The sequence below is a fragment of the Ambystoma mexicanum genome, chromosome 12 (genome assembly GCF_040938575.1).
Source record: "Ambystoma mexicanum isolate Mex_15411 chromosome 12, UKY_AmexF1_1, whole genome shotgun sequence".
Lineage (NCBI taxonomy): Eukaryota > Metazoa > Chordata > Amphibia > Caudata > Ambystomatidae > Ambystoma > Ambystoma mexicanum.
In genome coordinates, this window is record NC_090936.1 from 551,497,812 (window position 1) to 551,518,745 (window position 20,934).

General features: G+C 45.0%; 6 non-coding genes across 6 annotated transcripts; all 6 read right to left on the minus strand.

The window, feature by feature from the left end:
- Positions 1–1,983: 1,983 nt before the first annotated feature.
- TRNAA-CGC (transfer RNA alanine (anticodon CGC)) lies at positions 1,984–2,055 on the minus strand. Its single transcript has one exon. It is a non-coding gene; the product is annotated as a tRNA-Ala (tRNA).
- Positions 2,056–4,449: 2,394 nt separating this feature from the next.
- TRNAA-CGC (transfer RNA alanine (anticodon CGC)) lies at positions 4,450–4,521 on the minus strand. The gene has a single exon. It is a non-coding gene; the product is annotated as a tRNA-Ala (tRNA).
- Positions 4,522–6,922: 2,401 nt separating this feature from the next.
- TRNAA-CGC (transfer RNA alanine (anticodon CGC)) lies at positions 6,923–6,994 on the minus strand. The gene has a single exon. It is a non-coding gene; the product is annotated as a tRNA-Ala (tRNA).
- A 2,400-nt stretch (positions 6,995–9,394) lies between these two features.
- On the minus strand, positions 9,395–9,466 carry TRNAA-CGC (transfer RNA alanine (anticodon CGC)). The gene has a single exon. It is a non-coding gene; the product is annotated as a tRNA-Ala (tRNA).
- Positions 9,467–11,878: 2,412 nt separating this feature from the next.
- On the minus strand, positions 11,879–11,950 carry TRNAA-CGC (transfer RNA alanine (anticodon CGC)). Its single transcript has one exon. It is a non-coding gene; the product is annotated as a tRNA-Ala (tRNA).
- Positions 11,951–14,351: 2,401 nt separating this feature from the next.
- Positions 14,352–14,423, minus strand: TRNAA-CGC (transfer RNA alanine (anticodon CGC)). Its single transcript has one exon. It is a non-coding gene; the product is annotated as a tRNA-Ala (tRNA).
- Between the last annotated feature and the right edge of the window lie 6,511 nt (positions 14,424–20,934).

The following is a 20,934-nucleotide window of genomic DNA, read 5'->3' on the forward strand; positions in this document are numbered from 1 at the left end:
GCAAAAGAGCAGGGAAAACTGGAGCAAGAATGGAAAACCACATGGTCACACTGAAGCAGTGTGCATTTTGCTTCTCCATAAGAGATGACTTCCAGGGGAAGATTTCCACCAGAGGATTACTGTGCACAAAGGGCCATCTAGTGGATAGAGATCATTTGACAGTCAAAAAGAGAAACAAGTGGAAATGCCCCGGGTCCTCATACATGCAAAGCATGCGCTCTACCACTGAGCTACATCCCTGCTGAGAGGACACTTCCTCATCACACCTAAAAGCTTCAGGAGGGAGTGGGCTAAGTAAGGAAAGGGGTTTGCAGTAGTGCATATGAAAAAACATGACAACTGCCAAATTACATCTTACTACTTACAATGACAAAGTTAAAGCGCCAGGTCGATCTCATCACGTTGGTGCCTGAGACATCACATAATGTGACACGGCCATCTCGGATAGATGCCCCAGATTTGAGAAGTGTAGTTATGGAGAAAAAATAAATAAATATATATATATATATATATATATATATATATGTATGTCTTCAAACACCAAAAATGAGATAGCACCATTTCGCGCAGGAATTCCTCCAGCCGAAAGCCCACAAATGTTGCTAGATAGACTGACACCTCTTTCGGATGTCCTTCTGTATTTGCTGGCTAGTGGAAAGCAACGTGGACCCACCACTCTATAGCTCTGCCGTCATGAGTGTCCCTAGCACACTCGGCAGATGTCGCTTCTCTAGGCAGACAAGCAGTGGAATTCTGCGGAAGGTCAATGGTGCTTCCATTGGTTTTGCCACTAGGCGATCCATTGCAGCCCTAGAATGAAGCATAACCCGCTGAATGCATTTAGGGTGTTCTGCGGTGGGAAAGGTCAGAGGGGGTGATAGTTGGTGAGCGTGCACAGCACCTCAGAATGATACCACTGCCTAGCATGGGGACCGGTGGAGACACTATTCTCAGCCAATGCCCCTCTGTCTGAACGAGTCTGCTTTGTGTCATCCCGGTAAGAGATCAGGCTAACAGGCTTCCAATGAAAAAAGCAGACATCACACTGAAGCATGGTGCACCGTGCATGTCCACAATCATCGGCTCCAAAGAGAAGACGTTCAGCAACAGGATTTAGTATGGCAAAAGACCACATCATCCTAATTCCCATGTACAGGAAAAAGCCCACACTTGAAGAAACATATCATATGGAGATGCCGGGGATCGAACCTGTGGCCTCACACTTCCAAAGCAGGTGCTCTACCACTGAGTTACATCCCCGCTGCCAGCAAGGACCTATGAAATCTACCAGATGCTGGCTGGCTGCTTGGGACTAACAGCGCCCAGAACTGATGGTAACTGTCGAATTGGAGTTTCCAAATGGCGGACTTCATTTTAGAGCCACCTGTTTCTGGTTGTCCATAGAAACATGCAGAAAAGCTGCCCCCCCCCTGCAATCCCCCTGATCAACTAATGAAAAATATCAATATGTTCAAGGCTTTTGCTTTTAGAAGCCGGAGATAGGCCCCAGCAGCAGAGCTGGTAGGATATTCCAGCTCAAAACTAACAAGTTACAGAACCTGATCAACTTAGGTTGACAACAGAGGTACATCTGTGGCCACATCCAGTGAAAACAAATTATTTTTAAAGCTAGGCATCATATGCTAGAAAGGTACAATGGTGGTGCTATACATTCGGAACCAAAACAATCGACTGAAAAGAAACGCAAGGCAATGTCAATCCTTTCACGATTCTGCACAGTTAAAACTGTGGTGTGATGGTACTCTCTGTGCATTTCTATTTGTAGTGATTGTGAAGGCATACAGGATGTTGACACTGGCAGGGACGCAAACCTCACTGATATATTACAGGCAGGTTTGCGATACGGGCACCAGCGTTTTCTCAGACAAATAGATATGAATGTCGATGATCCTATAATCATGGCCCGAGTTGCAGTGTGAAATACAAAATAACCGGGACAAAATCACACTGATGTTTATGAAATGGAGATGCAGGGGATTGAACCCGGGACCTCACACATGCGAAGCATGCGCTCTACCACTGAGCTACATCCCCTCGGTGTGCGGTGAGTCTGTCCTGCAGACATCTTTTCCTGGGAGAATTCTTCCGGTCAAAGTATGCTGCCAACTGAAGCACTAGCAATAGACCAGGGAAAACGGGAGCAAGACTGGAAAAGCACATGGTCACACTGAAGCAGTGTGCATTATGCTTCTCCATAAGAGATGACTTCCAGGGGAAGTATTCCACCAGAGGATTACCGTGCACAAAGAGCCATCTAGTGGACAGAGACCATATGACAGTCAAAAAAAGGGAAACAATTGGAGATGCCAGGGATTGGACCCGGGGCCTCATACATGCAAAACAAGTGCTCTACCACTGAGCTACATCCCCTCGGTATGCAGTGTGTCTGTCCTGCAGACATCATTTTCAGGGAGAACTCTTCTGGTCAAAACATTCTGCCGCGTGAAGCACTAGCAAAAGAGCAGGGAAAACTGGAGCAAGAATGGAAAACCACATGGTCACACTGAAGCAGTGTGCATTTTGCTTCTCCATAAGAGATGACTTCCAGGGGAAGATTTCCACCAGAGGATTACTGTGCTCAAAGGGCCATCTAGTGGATAGAGATCATTTGACAGTCAAAAAGAGAAACAAGTGGAAATGCCCCGGGTCCTCATACATGCAAAGCATGCGCTCTACAACTGAGCTACATCCCCGCTGAGAGGACACTTCCTCATCACACCTAAAAGCTTCAGGAGGGAGTGGGCTAAGTAAGGAAAGGGGTTTGCAGTAGTGCATATGAAAAAACATGACAACTGCCAAATTACATCTTACTACTTACAATGACAAAGTTAAAGCGCCAGGTCGATCTCATCACGTTGGTGCCTGAGACATCACATAATGTGACACGGCCATCTCGGATAGATGCCCCAGATTTGAGAAGTGTAGTTATGGAGAAAAAATAAATAAATATATATATATATATATATATATATGTATGTCTTCAAACACCAAAAATGAGATAGCACCATTTCGCGCAGGAATTCCTCCAGCCGAAAGCCCACAAATGTTGCTAGATAGACTGACACCTCTTTCGGATGTCCTTCTGTATTTGCTGGCTAGTGGAAAGCAACGTGGACCCACCACTCTATAGCTCTGCCGTCATGAGTGTCCCTAGCACACTCGGCAGATGTCGCTTCTCTAGGCAGACAAGCAGTGGAATTCTGCGGAAGGTCAATGGTGCTTCCATTGGTTTTGCCACTAGGCGATCCATTGCAGCCCTAGAATGAAGCATAACCCGCTGAATGCATTTAGGGTGTTCTGCGGTGGGAAAGGTCAGAGGGGGTGATAGTTGGCGAGCGTGCACAGCACCTCAGAATGATACCACTGCCTAGCATGGGGACCGGTGGAGACACTATTCTCAGCCAATGCCCCTCTGTCTGAACGAGTCTGCTTTGTGTCATCCCGGTAAGAGATCAGGCTAACAGGCTTCCAATGAAAAAAGCAGACATCACACTGAAGCATGGTGCACCGTGCATGTCCACAATCATCGGCTCCAAAGAGAAGACGTTCAGCAACAGGATTTAGTATGGCAAAAGACCACATCATCCTAATTCCCATGTACAGGAAAAAGCCCACACTTGAAGAAACATATCATATGGAGATGCCGGGGATCGAACCTGTGGCCTCACACTTCCAAAGCAGGTGCTCTACCACTGAGTTACATCCCCGCTGCCAGCAAGGACCTATGAAATCTACCAGATGCTGGCTGGCTGCTTGGGACTAACAGCGCCCAGAACTGATGGTAACTGTCGAATTGGAGTTTCCAAATGGCGGACTTCATTTTAGAGCCACCTGTTTCTGGTTGTCCATAGAAACATGCAGAAAAGCTGCCCCCCCTGCAATCCCCCTGATCAACTAATGAAAAATATCAATATGTTCAAGGCTTTTGCTTTTAGAAGCCGGAGATAGGCCCCAGCAGCAGAGCTGGTAGGATATTCCAGCTCAAAACTAACAAGTTACAGAACCTGATCAACTTAGGTTGACAACAGAGGTACATCTGTGGCCACATCCAATGAAAACAAATTATTTTTAAAGCTAGGCATCATATGCTAGAAAGGTACAATGGTGGAGCTATACATTCGGAACCAAAACAATCGACTGAAAAGAAACGCAAGGCAATGTCAATCCTTTCACGATTCTGCACAGTTAAAACTGTGGTGTGATGGTACTCTCTGTGCATTTCTATTTGTAGTGATTGTGAAGGCATACAGGATGTTGACACTGGCAGGGACGCAAACCTCACTGATATATTACAGGCAGGTTTGCGATACGGGCACCAGCGTTTTCTCAGACAAATAGATATGAATGTCGATGATCCTATAATCATGGCCCGAGTTGCAGTGTGAAATACAAAATAACCGGGACAAAATCACACTGATGTTTATGAAATGGAGATGCAGGGGATTGAACCCGGGACCTCACACATGCGAAGCATGCGCTCTACCACTGAGCTACATCCCCTCGGTGTGCAGTGAGTCTGTCCTGCAGACATCTTTTCCTGGGAGAATTCTTCCGGTCAAAGTATGCTGCCAACTGAAGCACTAGCAATAGACCAGGGAAAACGGGAGCAAGACTGGAAAAGCACATGGTCACACTGAAGCAGTGTGCATTATGCTTCTCCATAAGAGATGACTTCCAGGGGAAGTATTCCACCAGAGGATTACCGTGCACAAAGAGCCATCTAGTGGACAGAGACCATATGACAGTCAAAAAAAGGGAAACAATTGGAGATGCCAGGGATTGGACCCGGGGCCTCATACATGCAAAACAAGTGCTCTACCACTGAGCTACATCCCCTCGGTATGCAGTGTGTCTGTCCTGCAGACATAATTTTCAGGGAGAACTCTTCTGGTCAAAACATTCTGCCGCGTGAAGCACTAGCAAAAGAGCAGGGAAAACTGGAGCAAGAATGGAAAACCACATGGTCACACTGAAGCAGTGTGCATTTTGCTTCTCCATAAGAGATGACTTCCAGGGGAAGATTTCCACCAGAGGATTACTGTGCTCAAAGGGCCATCTAGTGGATAGAGATCATTTGACAGTCAAAAAGAGAAACAAGTGGAAATGCCCCGGGTCCTCATACATGCAAAGCATGCGCTCTACAACTGAGCTACATCCCCGCTGAGAGGACACTTCCTCATCACACCTAAAAGCTTCAGGAGGGAGTGGGCTAAGTAAGGAAAGGGGTTTGCAGTAGTGCATATGAAAAAACATGACAACTGCCAAATTACATCTTACTACTTACAATGACAAAGTTAAAGCGCCAGGTCGATCTCATCACGTTGGTGCCTGAGACATCACATAATGTGACACGGCCATCTCGGATAGATGCCCCAGATTTGAGAAGTGTAGTTATGGAGAAAAAATAAATAAATATATATATATATATATATATATATATATATGTATGTCTTCAAACACCAAAAATGAGATAGCACCATTTCGCGCAGGAATTCCTCCAGCCGAAAGCCCACAAATGTTGCTAGATAGACTGACACCTCTTTCGGATGTCCTTCTGTATTTGCTGGCTAGTGGAAAGCAACGTGGACCCACCACTCTATAGCTCTGCCGTCATGAGTGTCCCTAGCACACTCGGCAGATGTCGCTTCTCTAGGCAGACAAGCAGTGGAATTCTGCGGAAGGTCAATGGTGCTTCCATTGGTTTTGCCACTAGGCGATCCATTGCAGCCCTAGAATGAAGCATAACCCGCTGAATGCATTCAGGGTGTTCTGCGGTGGGAAAGGTCAGAGGGGGTGATAGTTGGTGAGCGTGCACAGCACCTCAGAATGATACCACTGCCTAGCATGGGGACCGGTGGAGACACTATTCTCAGCCAATGCCCCTCTGTCTGAACGAGTCTGCTTTGTGTCATCCCGGTAAGAGATCAGGCTAACAGGCTTCCAATGAAAAAAGCAGACATCACACTGAAGCATGGTGCACCGTGCATGTCCACAATCATCGGCTCCAAAGAGAAGACGTTCAGCAACAGGATTTAGTATGGCAAAAGACCACATCATCCTAATTCCCATGTACAGGAAAAAGCCCACACTTGAAGAAACTTATCATATGGAGATGCCGGGGATCGAACCTGTGGCCTCACACTTCCAAAGCAGGTGCTCTACCACTGAGTTACATTCCCGCTGCCAGCAAGGACCTATGAAATCTACCAGATGCTGGCTGGCTGCTTGGGACTAACAGCGCCCAGAACTGATGGTAACTGTCGAATTGGAGTTTCCAAATGGCGGACTTCATTTTAGAGCCACCTGTTTCTGGTTGTCCATAGAAACATGCAGAAAAGCTGCCCCCCCTGCAATCCCCCTGATCAACTAATGAAAAATATCAATATGTTCAAGGCTTTTGCTTTTAGAAGCCGGAGATAGGCCCCAGCAGCAGAGCTGGTAGGATATTCCAGCTCAAAACTAACAAGTTACAGAACCTGATCAACTTAGGTTGACAACAGAGGTACATCTGTGGCCACATCCAGTGAAAACAAATTATTTTTAAAGCTAGGCATCATATGCTAGAAAGGTACAATGGTGGAGCTATACATTCGGAACCAAAACAATCGACTGAAAAGAAACGCAAGGCAATGTCAATCCTTTCACGATTCTGCACAGTTAAAACTGTGGTGTGATGGTACTCTCTGTGCATTTCTATTTGTAGTGATTGTGAAGGCATACAGGATGTTGACACTGGCAGGGACGCAAACCTCACTGATATATTACAGGCAGGTTTGCGATACGGGCACCACCGTTTTCTCAGACAAATAGATATGAATGTCGATGATCCTATAATCATGGCCCGAGTTGCAGTGTGAAATACAAAATAACCGGGACAAAATCACACTGATGTTTATGCAAATGGAGATGCCGGGGATTGAACCCGGGACCTCATACATGCGATGCATGCGCTCTACCGCTGAGCTACATCCCCTCGGTGTGTGGTGAGTCTGTCCTGCAGACATCTTTTCCTGGGAGAATTCTTCCGGTCAAAGTATGCTGCCAACTGAAGCACTAGCAAAAGACCAGGGAAAACGGGAGCAAGACTGGAAAAGCACATGGTCACACTGAAGCAGTGTGCATTATGCTTCTCCATAAGAGATGACTTCCAGGGGAAGTATTCCACCAGAGGATTACCGTGCTCAAAGAGCCATCTAGTGGACAGAGAACATATGACAGTCAAAAAAAGGGAAACAATTGGAGATGCCAGGGATTGGACCCGGGGCCTCATACATGCAAAACAAGTGCTCTACCACTGAGCTACATCCCCTCGGTATGCAGTGTGTCTGTCCTGCAGACATAATTTTCAGGGAGAACTCTTCTGGTCAAAACATTCTGCCGAGTGAAGCACTAGCAAAAGAGCAGGGAAAACTGGAGCAAGAATGGAAAACCACATGGTCACACTGAAGCAGTGTGCATTTTGCTTCTCCATAAGAGATGACTTCCAGGGGAAGATTTCCACCAGAGGATTACTGTGCTCAAAGGGCCATCTAGTGGATAGAGATCATTTGACAGTCAAAAAGAGAAACAAGTGGAAATGCCCCGGGTCCTCATACATGCAAAGCATGCGCTCTACCACTGAGCTACATCCCTGCTGAGAGGACACTTCCTCATCACACCTAAAAGCTTCAGGAGGGAGTGGGCTAAGTAAGGAAAGGGGTTTGCAGTAGTGCATATGAAAAAACATGACAACTGCCAAATTACATCTTACTACTTACAATGACAAAGTTAAAGCGCCAGGTCGATCTCATCACGTTGGTGCCTGAGACATCACATAATGTGACACGGCCATCTCGGATAGATGCCCCAGATTTGAGAAGTGTAGTTATGGAGAAAAAATAAATAAATATATATATATATATATATATATATATATATGTATGTCTTCAAACACCAAAAATGAGATAGCACCATTTCGCGCAGGAATTCCTCCAGCCGAAAGCCCACAAATGTTGCTAGATAGACTGACACCTCTTTCGGATGTCCTTCTGTATTTGCTGGCTAGTGGAAAGCAACGTGGACCCACCACTCTATAGCTCTGCCGTCATGAGTGTCCCTAGCACACTCGGCAGATGTCGCGTCTCTAGGCAGACAAGCAGTGGAATTCTGCGGAAGGTCAATGGTGCTTCCATTGGTTTTGCCACTAGGCGATCCATTGCAGCCCTAGAATGAAGCATAACCCGCTGAATGCATTTAGGGTGTTCTGCGGTGGGAAAGGTCAGAGGGGGTGATAGTTGGTGAGCGTGCACAGCACCTCAGAATGATACCACTGCCTAGCATGGGGACCGGTGGAGACACTATTCTCAGCCAATGCCCCTCTGTCTGAACGAGTCTGCTTTGTGTCATCCCGGTAAGAGATCAGGCTAACAGGCTTCCAATGAAAAAAGCAGACATCACACTGAAGCATGGTGCACCGTGCATGTCCACAATCATCGGCTCCAAAGAGAAGACGTTCAGCAACAGGATTTAGTATGGCAAAAGACCACATCATCCTAATTCCCATGTACAGGAAAAAGCCCACACTTGAAGAAACATATCATATGGAGATGCCGGGGATCGAACCTGTGGCCTCACACTTCCAAAGCAGGTGCTCTACCACTGAGTTACATCCCCGCTGCCAGCAAGGACCTATGAAATCTACCAGATGCTGGCTGGCTGCTTGGGACTAACAGCGCCCAGAACTGATGGTAACTGTCGAATTGGAGTTTCCAAATGGCGGACTTCATTTTAGAGCCACCTGTTTCTGGTTGTCCATAGAAACATGCAGAAAAGCTGCCCCCCCTGCAATCCCCCTGATCAACTAATGAAAAATATCAATATGTTCAAGGCTTTTGCTTTTAGAAGCCGGAGATAGGCCCCAGCAGCAGAGCTGGTAGGATATTCCAGCTCAAAACTAACAAGTTACAGAACCTGATCAACTTAGGTTGACAACAGAGGTACATCTGTGGCCACATCCAATGAAAACAAATTATTTTTAAAGCTAGGCATCATATGCTAGAAAGGTACAATGGTGGAGCTATACATTCGGAACCAAAACAATCGACTGAAAAGAAACGCAAGGCAATGTCAATCCTTTCACGATTCTGCACAGTTAAAACTGTGGTGTGATGGTACTCTCTGTGCATTTCTATTTGTAGTGATTGTGAAGGCATACAGGATGTTGACACTGGCAGGGACGCAAACCTCACTGATATATTACAGGCAGGTTTGCGATACGGGCACCAGCGTTTTCTCAGACAAATAGATATGAATGTCGATGATCCTATAATCATGGCCCGAGTTGCAGTGTGAAATACAAAATAACCGGGACAAAATCACACTGATGTTTATGAAATGGAGATGCAGGGGATTGAACCCGGGACCTCACACATGCGAAGCATGCGCTCTACCACTGAGCTACATCCCCTCGGTGTGCGGTGAATCTGTCCTGCAGACATCTTTTCCTGGGAGAATTCTTCCGGTCAAAGTATGCTGCCAACTGAAGCACTAGCAATAGACCAGGGAAAACGGGAGCAAGACTGGAAAAGCACATGGTCACACTGAAGCAGTGTGCATTATGCTTCTCCATAAGAGATGACTTCCAGGGGAAGTATTCCACCAGAGGATTACCGTGCACAAAGAGCCATCTAGTGGACAGAGACCATATGACAGTCAAAAAAAGGGAAACAATTGGAGATGCCAGGGATTGGACCCGGGGCCTCATACATGCAAAACAAGTGCTCTACCACTGAGCTACATCCCCTCGGTATGCAGTGTGTCTGTCCTGCAGACATAATTTTCAGGGAGAACTCTTCTGGTCAAAACATTCTGCCGCGTGAAGCACTAGCAAAAGAGCAGGGAAAACTGGAGCAAGAATGGAAAACCACATGGTCACACTGAAGCAGTGTGCATTTTGCTTCTCCATAAGAGATGACTTCCAGGGGAAGATTTCCACCAGAGGATTACTGTGCTCAAAGGGCCATCTAGTGGATAGAGATCATTTGACAGTCAAAAAGAGAAACAAGTGGAAATGCCCCGGGTCCTCATACATGCAAAGCATGCACTCTACAACTGAGCTACATCCCCGCTGAGAGGACACTTCCTCATCACACCTAAAAGCTTCAGGAGGGAGTGGGCTAAGTAAGGAAAGGGGTTTGCAGTAGTGCATATGAAAAAACATGACAACTGCCAAATTACATCTTACTACTTACAATGACAAAGTTAAAGCGCCAGGTCGATCTCATCACGTTGGTGCCTGAGACATCACATAATGTGACACGGCCATCTCGGATAGATGCCCCAGATTTGAGAAGTGTAGTTATGGAGAAAAAATAAATAAATATATATATATATATATATATATATATATATATATATATGTATGTCTTCAAACACCAAAAATGAGATAGCACCATTTCGCGCAGGAATTCCTCCAGCCGAAAGCCCACAAATGTTGCTAGATAGACTGACACCTCTTTCGGATGTCCTTCTGGATTTGCTGGCTAGTGGAAAGCAACGTGGACCCACCACTCTATAGCTTTGCCGTCATGAGTGTCCCTAGCACACTCGGCAGATGTCGCTTCTCTAGGCAGACAAGCAGTGGAATTCTGCGGAAGGTCAATGGTGCTTCCATTGGTTTTGCCACTAGGCGATCCATTGCAGCCCTAGAATGAAGCATAACCCGCTGAATGCATTCAGGGTGTTCTGCGGTGGGAAAGGTCAGAGGGGGTGATAGTTGGTGAGCGTGCACAGCACCTCAGAATGATACCACTGCCTAGCATGGGGACCGGTGGAGACACTATTCTCAGCCAATGCCCCTCTGTCTGAACGAGTCTGCTTTGTGTCATCCCGGTAAGAGATCAGGCTAACAGGCTTCCAATGAAAAAAGCAGACATCACACTGAAGCATGGTGCACCGTGCATGTCCACAATCATCGGCTCCAAAGAGAAGACGTTCAGCAACAGGATTTAGTATGGCAAAAGACCACATCATCCTAATTCCCATGTACAGGAAAAAGCCCACACTTGAAGAAACATATCATATGGAGATGCAGGGGATCGAACCTGTGGCCTCACACTTCCAAAGCAGGTGCTCTACCACTGAGTTACATCCCCGCTGCCAGCAAGGACCTATGAAATCTACCAGATGCTGGCTGGCTGCTTGGGACTAACAGCGCCCAGAACTGATGGTAACTGTCGAATTGGAGTTTCCAAATGGCGGACTTCATTTTAGAGCCACCTGTTTCTGGTTGTCCATAGAAACATGCAGAAAAGCTGCCCCCCCCCCTGCAATCCCCCTGATCAACTAATGAAAAATATCAATATGTTCAAGGCTTTTGCTTTTAGAAGCCGGAGATAGGCCCCAGCAGCAGAGCTGGTAGGATATTCCAGCTCAAAACTAACAAGTTACAGAACCTGATCAACTTAGGTTGACAACAGAGGTATATCTGTGGCCACATCCAGTGAAAACAAATTATTTTTAAAGCTGGCCATCATATGCTACAAAGGTACAATGGTGGAGCTATACATTCGGAACCAAAACAATCGACTGAAAAGAAACGCAAGGCAATGCCAATCCTTTCACGATTCTGCACAGTTAAAACTGTGGTGTGATGGTACTCTCTGTGCATTTCTATTTGTAGTGATTGTGAAGGCATACAGGATGTTGACACTGGCAGGGACGCAAACCTCACTGATATATTACAGGCAGGTTTGCGATACGGGCACCAGCGTTTTCTCAGACAAATAGATATGAATGTCGATGATCCTATAATCATGGCCCGAGTTGCAGTGTGAAATACAAAATAACCGGGACAAAATCACACTGATGTTTATGCAAATGGAGATGCCGGGGATTGAACCCGGGACCTCATACATGCGAAGCATGCGCTCTACCGCTGAGCTACATCCCCTCGGTGTGTGGTGAGTCTGTCCTGCAGACATCTTTTCCTGGGAGAATTCTTCCGGTCAAAGTATGCTGCCAACTGAAGCACTAGCAAAAGACCAGGGAAAACGGGAGCAAGACTGGAAAAGCACATGGTCACACTGAAGCAGTGTGCATTATGCTTCTCCATAAGAGATGACTTCCAGGGGAAGTATTCCACCAGAGGATTACCGTGCTCAAAGAGCCATCTAGTGGACAGAGACCATATGACAGTCAAAAAAAGGGAAACAATTCGAGATGCCAGGGATTGGACCCGGGGCCTCATACATGCAAAACAAGTGCTCTACCACTGAGCTACATCCCCTCGGTATGCAGTGTGTCTGTCCTGCAGACATAATTTTCAGGGAGAACTCTTCTGGTCAAAACATTCTGCCGAGTGAAGCACTAGCAAAAGAGCAGGGAAAACTGGAGCAAGAATGGAAAACCACATGGTCACACTGAAGCAGTGTGCATTTTGCTTCTCCATAAGAGATGACTTCCAGGGAAAGATTTCCACCAGAGGATTACTGTGCTCAAAGGGCCATCTAGTGGATAGAGATCATTTGACAGTCAAAAAGAGAAACAAGTGGAAATGCCCCGGGTCCTCATACATGCAAAGCATGCGCTCTACAACTGAGCTACATCCCCGCTGAGAGGACACTTCCTCATCACACCTAAAAGCTTCAGGAGGGAGTGGGCTAAGTAAGGAAAGGGGTTTGCAGTAGTGCATATGAAAAAACATGACAACTGCCAAATTACATCTTACTACTTACAATGACAAAGTTAAAGCGCCAGGTCGATCTCATCACGTTGGTGCCTGAGACATCACATAATGTGACACGGCCATCTTGGATAGATGCCCCAGATTTGAGAAGTGTAGTTATGGAGAAAAAATAAATAAATAAATATATATATATATATATATATATATATGTATGTCTTCAAACACCAAAAATGAGATAGCACCATTTCGCGCAGGAATTCCTCCAGCCGAAAGCCCACAAATGTTGCTAGATAGACTGACACCTCTTTCGGATGTCCTTCTGTATTTGCTGGCTAGTGGAAAGCAACGTGGACCCACCACTCTATAGCTCTGCCGTCATGAGTGTCCATAGCACACTCGGCAGATGTCGCTTCTCTAGGCAGACAAGCAGTGGAATTCTGCGGAAGGTCAATGGTGCTTCCATTGGTTTTGCCACTAGGCGATCCATTGCAGCCCTAGAATCAAGCATAACCCGCTGAATGCATTCAGGGTGTTCTGCGGTGGGAAAGGTCAGAGGGGGTGATAGTTGGTGAGCGTGCACAGCACCTCAGAATGATACCACTGCCTAGCAGGGGGACCGGTGGAGACACTATTCTCAGCCAATGCCCCTCTGTCTGAACGAGTCTGCTTTGTGTCATCCCGGTAAGAGATCAGGCTAACAGGCTTCCAATGAAAAAAGCAGACATCACACTGAAGCATGGTGCACCGTGCATGTCCACAATCATCGGCTCCAAAGAGAAGCCGTTCAGCAACAGGATTTAGTATGGCAAAAGACCACATCATCCTAATTCCCATGTACAGGAAAAAGCCCACACTTGAAGAAACATATCATATGGAGATGCCGGGGATCGAACCTGTGACCTCATACTTCCAAAGCAGGTGCTCTACCACTGAGTTACATCCCCGCTGCCAGCAAGGACCTATGAAATCTACCAGATACTGGCTGGCTGCTTGGGACTAACAGCGCCCAGAACTGATGGTAACTGTCGAATTGGAGTTTCCAAATGGCGGACTTCATTTTAGAGCCACCTGTTTCTGGTTGTCCATAGAAACATGCAGAAAAGCTGCCCCCCCTGCAATCCCCCTGATCAACTAATGAAAAATATCAATATGTTCAAGGCTTTTGCTTTTAGAAGCCGGAGATAGGCCCCAGCAGCAGAGCTGGTAGGATATTCCAGCTCAAAACTAACAAGTTACAGAACCTGATCAACTTAGGTTGACAACAGAGGTACATCTGTGGCCAAATCCAGTGAAAACAAATTACTTTTAAAGCTAGGCATCATATGCTACAAAGGTACAATGGTGGAGCTATACATTCGGAACCAAAACAATCGACTGAAAAGAAACGCAAGGCAATGCCAATCCTTTCACGATTCTGCACGGTTAAAACTGTGGTGTGATGGTACTCTCTGTGCATTTCTATTTGTAGTGATTGTGAAGGCATACAGGATGTTGACACTGGCAGGGACGCAAACCTCACTGATATATTACAGGCAGGTTTGCGATACGGGCACCAGCGTTTTCTCAGACAAATAGATATGAATGTCGATGATCCTATAATCATGGCCCGAGTTGCAGTGTGAAATACAAAATAACCGGGACAAAATCACACTGATGTTTATGCAAATGGAGATGCCGGGGATTGAACCCGGGACCTCATACATGCGAAGCATGCGCTCTACCGCTGAGCTACATCCCCTCTGTGTGTGGTGAGTCTGTCCTGCAGACATCTTTTCCTGGGAGAATTCTTCCGGTCAAAGTATGCTGCCAACTGAAGCACTAGCAAAAGACCAGGGAAAACGGGAGCAAGACTGGAAAAGCACATGGTCACACTGAAGCAGTGTGCATTATGCTTCTCCATAAGAGATGACTTCCAGGGGAAGTATTCCACCAGAGGATTACCGTGCTCAAAGAGCCATCTAGTGGACAGAGACCATATGACAGTCAAAAAAAGGGAAACAATTCGAGATGCCAGGGATTGGACCCGGGGCCTCATACATGCAAAACAAGTGCTCTACCACTGAGCTACATCCCCTCGGTATGCAGTGTGTCTGTCCTGCAGACATAATTTTCAGGGAGAACTCTTCTGGTCAAAACATTCTGCCGAGTGAAGCACTAGCAAAAGAGCAGGGAAAACTGGAGCAAGAATGGAAAACCACATGGTCACACTGAAGCAGTGTGCATTTTGCTTCTCCATTAGAGATGACTTCCAGGGGAAGATTTCCACCAGAGTATTACTGTGCTCAAAGGGCCATCTAGTGGATAGAGATCATTTGACAGTCAAAAAGAGAAACAAGTGGAAATGCCCCGGGTCCTCATACATGCAAAGCATGCGCTCTACAACTGAGCTACATCCCCGCTGAGAGGACACTTCCTCATCACACCTAAAAGCTTCAGGAGGGAGTGGGCTAAGTAAGGAAAGGGGTTTGCAGTAGTGCATATGAAAAAACATGACAACTGCCAAATTACATCTTACTACTTACAATGACAAAGTTAAAGCGCCAGGTCGATCTCATCACGTTGGTGCCTGAGACATCACATAATGTGACACGGCCATCTCGGATAGATGCCCCAGATTTGAGAAGTGTAGTTATGGAGAAAAAATAAATAAATATATATATATATATATATATATATATATATATATATATATATGTATGTCTTCAAACACCAAAAATGAGATAGCACCATTTCGCGCAGGAATTCCTCCAGCCGAAAGCCCACAAATGTTGCTAGATAGACTGACACCTCTTTCGGATGTCCTTCTGTATTTGCTGGCTAGTGGAAAGCAACGTGGACCCACCACTCTATAGCTCTGCCGTCATGAGTGTCCATAGCACACTCGGCAGATGTCGCTTCTCTAGGCAGACAAGCAGTGGAATTCTGCGGAAGGTCAATGGTGCTTCCATTGGTTTTGCCACTAGGCGATCCATTGCAGCCCTAGAATGAAGCATAACCCGCTGAATGCATTCAGGGTGTTCTGCGGTGGGAAAGGTCAGAGGGGGTGATAGTTGGTGAGCGTGCACAGCACCTCAGAATGATACCACTGCCTAGCAGGGGGACCGGTGGAGACACTATTCTCAGCCAATGCCCCTCTGTCTGAACGAGTCTGCTTTGTGTCATCCCGGTAAGAGATCAGGCTAACAGGCATCCAATGAAAAAAGCAGACATCACACTGAAGCATGGTGCACCGTGCATGTCCACAATCATCGGCTCCAAAGAGAAGACGTTCAGCAACAGGATTTAGTATGGCAAAAGACCACATCATCCTAATTCCCATGTACAGGAAAAAGCCCACACTTGAAGAAACATATCATATGGAGATGCCGGGGATCGAACCTGTGACCTCATACTTCCAAAGCAGGTGCTCTACCACTGAGTTACATCCCCGCTGCCAGCAAGGACCTATGAAATCTACCAGATGCTGGCTGGCTGCTTGGGACTAACAGCGCCCAGAACTGATGGTAACTGTCGAATTGGAGTTTCCAAATGGCGGACTTCATTTTAGAGCCACCTGTTTCTGGTTGTCCATAGAAACATGCAGAAAAGCTGCCCCCCCTGCAATCCCCCTGATCAACTAATGAAAAATATCAATATGTTCAAGGCTTTTGCTTTTAGAAGCCGGAGATAGGCCCCAGCAGCAGAGCTGGTAGGATATTCCAGCTCAAAACTAACAAGTTACAGAACCTGATCAACTTAGGTTGACAACAGAGGTACATCTGTGGCCACATCCAGTGAAAACAAATTACTTTTAAAGCTAGGCATCATATGCTACAAAGGTACAATGGTGGAGCTATACATTCGGAACCAAAACAATCGACTGAAAAGAAACGCAAGGCAATGCCAATCCTTTCACGATTCTGCACGGTTAAAACTGTGGTGTGATGGTACTCTCTGTGCATTTCTATTTGTAGTGATTGTGAAGGCATACAGGATGTTGACACTGGCAGGGACGCAAACCTCACTGATATATTACAGGCTGGTTTGCGATACGGGCACCAGCGTTTTCTCAGACAAATATATATGAATGTCGATGATCCTATAATCATGGCCCGAGTTGCAGTGTGAAATACAAAATAACCAGGACAAAATCACACTGATGTGTATGCAAATGGAGTGCCGGGGATTGAACCCGGGACCTCATACATGCGCAGCATGCACTCTACCACTGAGCTACATCCCCTCGGTGTGCGGTGAGTCTGTCCTGCAGACATCTTTTCCTGGGAGAATTCTTCCAGTCAAAATATGCTGCCAACTGAAGCACTAGCAAAAGAACAGGGAAAACGGGAGCAAGACTGGAAAACCACATGGTCACACTGAAGCAGTGTGCATTATGCTTCTCCATAAGAGATGACTTCCAGGGGAAGATTTCCAACAGAGGATTACTGTGCTCAAAGAGCCATCTAGCGGACAGAGATCATATGACAGTCAAAAAGAGAAACAGGTGGAAATGCCGGGAACGAAACTGCAGCCTCATACATGCAAAGCATGCGCTCTACCACTGAGCTACATCCCCGCTGAGAGAACCCTTCCTAATCACACCTTAAAGCTGCAGGAGGGAGTGGGCTAAGAAGGGAAAGGGGTTTGCAGTAGATGAAAAAACATGACAACTGCCATATTACATTTACTACTTACAATGACAAAGTAACAGCGTCAGGTCGATCTCATCACGTTGGTGCCTGAGACATCACATAATGTGACACGGCCATCTCGGAGAGATGCCCCAGATTTGAGAAGTGTAGTTATGGAGAAAAAATAAATATATATATATATATATATATCAGTAAAAAAAAACGTTGTTAAAGGGGCGTTATGGTTAAGTTGCACTACTAAAAACCTATGAAGTTCAGTAAAAAAAACTTTGTTAAGGACACATTATGGTTCTAGGTAAAATCGAAAAACCCCTGAATTTCGCCAGTTATGGTAGGCTAAACAACCATACCTGCCCGCACCACTGTGCACTGCTAACACTAACACCCAGGACATGAAAGATGGCATCACAAATGTCATTGATGACATCACTGATGATATCACATGTGTAGCCCCTTTGTTTTTGTTCACTGTCACATATATATATGTATATTCAGTAAAAGAACTTTGTTAAAGGGACGTTATGGTTCAAAGTAAAACCGAAAAACCCTTCACATTCGCTATTTATGGTAAACTAAGCAACCATAACTCGCGCCACCTACGTGCATTGCTAAGACTAACACCCAGGACATCAAAGATGACATCCCAAATGTCATTGATGACATCACTGATGACATCATATGTCTGGCTCCCTCTTTTTTCCTTTAGTGATATATCTTAGCCAGTAATACTTAGGAACAAAAAAATCGAAAAAAGTACTATATTTGTAGACTTACACGTCAAATATGTTCTTACAGTAATTCATTTGGGGTTCACTCATAGCATATGAAACATATACATAGGGAGAATGCACACTTCAAAGATACCAATGCTTTCTATGTATGAAGACAACCACTAAGGTTATCAACACTTTCTTATTGGTCTACTGTTTTTTTTTATTACTGTACTTTCTCTGGATGTGCTCATATTTGTTTTCGCATTACTCTCTTTAGGGTGCAGTCACATCATGTGATAGTTTTTCATAGGGAAGTAATAGGTTTGAAGTAGAACAATAATTTCTGTGCATAAAAATAATCAGGTTGGTCATGAACAATTTCTGGTTTTACTGTTACTTTTTTGCGTACTTCACTTTCACTGTATGTACTCAGATTTGTATTTGTTCTTATGTCTTTGTGTTTTGTATGTAATAATGAAATTATATAGGAAGTGGGTTTCATTAGCTACTTATTACATGTTGCATAGTACACAAAACTCTAATAAGAAAGCATTTACCATTTCACTATTTAACATGGGAAGATTATCAATATTGCACTCCCATCATGTATGCTGCACACAATGCTTATATTTATACATGAGCACATTATTATACTATAAAGAACTTCATAATAGAATGCTATTTATATCAAAGCATTGTTTAATGCACCACATAGCTCATGTCATCTATTCGAATGATCCTTGACAGTTTTTTTATCAACATTATAATAAGAATCCCTTGTGCAGACTTTTCATGAAAAGTACATGCACATTTGATGTCATCAGTGATGTCATCACTGACATTTGTGATGTCATCTTTGATGTCCTGGGTGTTAGTCTTAACAATGCACGTAGGTGTCGCGAGTTATGGTTGCTTAGCTTACCATAACTAGCAAATGTGAAGGGTTTTTCGGTTTTACTTTGAACCATAACGTCCCTTTAACAAAGTTTCTTTACTGAATATACATATATATATGTGGCAGTGAACAAAAACAAAGGGGCTACACATGTGATATCATCAGTGATGTCATCAATGACATTTGTGATGTCATCTTTCATGCCCCTGGGTGTTAGTGTTAGCAGTGCACAGTGGTGCGGGCAGGTATGGTTGCTTAGCCTACCATAACTGGCGAATTTCAGGGGGTTTTCGATTTTACCTAGAACCATAATGTGCCCTTAACAACTTTTTTTTTTTACTGAATTTCATAGGTTCTTAGTAGTGCAACTTAACCATAACGTCCATTTAACAAAGTTTTTTTTTACTGAATTTCATAGGTTTTTAGTAGGGCACCTGACCCATATTGTGTCTTGTACAAAATGTTTCTAGTGAATTGAATAGGTTTCTAGTAGTGACACATAACCATACCAGTTACAAACATTTGCCTTCACTGCACACCTTTCCGAAGAATGCCACATGATCACAAGCTGGCGCACAGCATGGTGACGTGTCCGAAAAACTGTACACAATTCACAATAAAATATGTGCCTCGTGGACAGTGTGGAAGTACATTTTGTGCTGCTGTGTGAACTTGCAACCACAACATGTTCCGTGCAGAACTCCAACACCTAAACGTACACAGCTTATAACAACATAGTACACAGTACATACTATTAACAAAACTGCTATTCATCTTAAAACGACATTAGCTAAAGCCATCCCTCCTCCCCAAAAAACACCACTAGTGCTGTGAATAAACAGCTGGAGAAACACTGCCCCTAGCTCAGAAATAACACACCCACTACATTTTCCTCCTTCCACCTACCCCTACATATTACTGTTTGCTGCCTCTTTCCTCAGTTCCGTCCGCACCTTTCGGTCTTAGCTATCCTTCCAAACAAAAGCCATGCATACACTAAAAAAATGTTCCTTTGTGACCCACCATTCACAGTCACAAAAAGGAATGAAAATAAAAAACGCTTACACTGCATCTGCTTTATATTTCGTAGTAAAGTACATAGACACAATAATATTTTCAAACAGTTCCATTTATAGTTTCTGTTATGCTAATGAGAATATTGCAGTGTTCATCCTCCATTCCAGGGACTGGAACGATGGACAAAGTGCCAGCAATTCAAGTTATGAGGGAAATGGAACCGAAAGTGCATAACGAGGTGTCTGGATCATTACCCTCCCCGCCCCCCTTCCACTCCTAAAATGGAGGATCCAAGCCATTTGCAATGTACATTTCCAAAGCAGTAAACCGTGGTATTAAAACAGATGATTTTGTGTCTTGAAACGGGCCGCCTCTGGCGTCCCGCTTTAAGAAATAAAATCCTCTTCCAAGATGGCCACCAAAGAAAGGGAATCCAGGTGTCGCATACATAGTCCTTCTTTGCTTTCCATTGCAGGCTGCAAAGAAAATAAATGGAAACTGTGTGACCATATTGCCATGAGCACATTTTTATTCCCATTGAAATGTATAGTTATGTGCAAAAAGTTTACCACAAAGCCCGTCCCAGGTTGGCATGGCCACTGTAATGCTACCTTTTCTCAGCTGTGGTCATGGCCAGTAGCCACATTGCGCACATCATGACCTTATACCATGACCCTGACACTGTGGCCACTACCCATAGGTACAGCCTAACCCTCAGCCATTGAAGTTGTAGCGTTATTTTTTATTGAAAGAGCGACACTTGTCAAACCCCAAAACACTGCAACATCTCCAACACCAGGCTTTTTGGGCATTACCAATCTGCCGCAGACACATTTTCAGTAAATGCACCAAGTTTGTTTCCCCAAAACTGTCAAATGACTGTCCAAATGAATTGTCATATTACGTTTGCAAAAAAAATCCCAACAAACTCTCTGGCCTCAATCGCAATCATGGCAGACTTATTGAAACCATGAGCATTAGCACTCACCTTCG